Here is a 1,124-nt window from a genome sequence, read left to right on the forward strand (position 1 = left end):
AGCATGAACAGACTGTTGAACCTCAGAGGGAAGGCAGGGGAGGGTGGGTTGGATGAGATCAACCAATGAATTTGTGTGCATATAAACATAACCCTTGAACACAGACAATGGGGAGGTGAAGGCCTGGGAAGGAGGGAGGGAAGCGGGAGGATTCGGCTGGAAGAGTTAATGGGGGGAAAGGAGGACCTATGTAATACTTTCAACAATAAAGATTTTTTAAAAGAAAAAAATCAGGCTAGAGCCATGTACAAGCAGTGAGCGGGCATCTCGGAGTGAAGAATTCTGAAGAGAGCGAACCCAGGAAGTCACGGGAGCGACAGCATTTGAACTGAGTTCTGGGAATCAGTGGGACTCCAACAGGCGGCTAATAACACTGAGGGAAACCGCAAAGGATCTTAGCAAAGGCACAGAGACTAAAAACGAGTTCCTTGCTCTTTAGGACACCAGAAGTGCGCACAGGATGGACAAACGTGGGTTGAGGATGCAGAAGAAACCTTGCGAACAGAAGTGATTGCAGAGTGTTTGTCACGCAAAATGCCAGGAGACGGGAAGGGAATGCTAAAGATAAGAGTAACAAAATAACAGCACACCCCAAGGTACTCAACTGTAGAAAGGAAAGAACAAAGCTGTCGCTAAGAAAGCCAGAACGGCCACGATCCAATCACTCCCCACAGCTTCCAGCCGGCAGACGGCGAAACAGCGCCTCCCTCAGGCGGCCAATCACGTGGGGCAGTACCGCGAGGAGGAGACCTGGAATGGGAACTACAACTCCCACTAAGGCCTGGAGCACGGGGCCCCACAGTACTTCCGCTTCCGCCCTCACACGTGCTTTCTTCAAGCAGACCCACCCGGAAGCGGGCCGGGCATGTGATCGCGCGTGACCACATGTGACGAGCGACGAGCGTGTTTTTCCGCCCCGCCCCCCGCCCCTCGCCCCCCCTGCGGAGAAGCCCGGAGGCGGGACTCTGGGACCCATTGGTAGAAAGGCAACCCGAAAAGGTGGAACTAAACTTGAAAATCTCGATAGTGATTGGAGTTGATAGGACAAGGGCGGAGCCTGACGCCCAAGATACTGTCCAATCAGCGTCCAGGATGGTCAGGGAAGGGAAAGGTGGTGAGAAGGT

The sequence above is a fragment of the Myotis brandtii genome, unplaced genomic scaffold (assembly GCF_000412655.1).
Source record: "Myotis brandtii unplaced genomic scaffold, ASM41265v1 scaffold476, whole genome shotgun sequence".
NCBI lineage: Eukaryota > Metazoa > Chordata > Mammalia > Chiroptera > Vespertilionidae > Myotis > Myotis brandtii.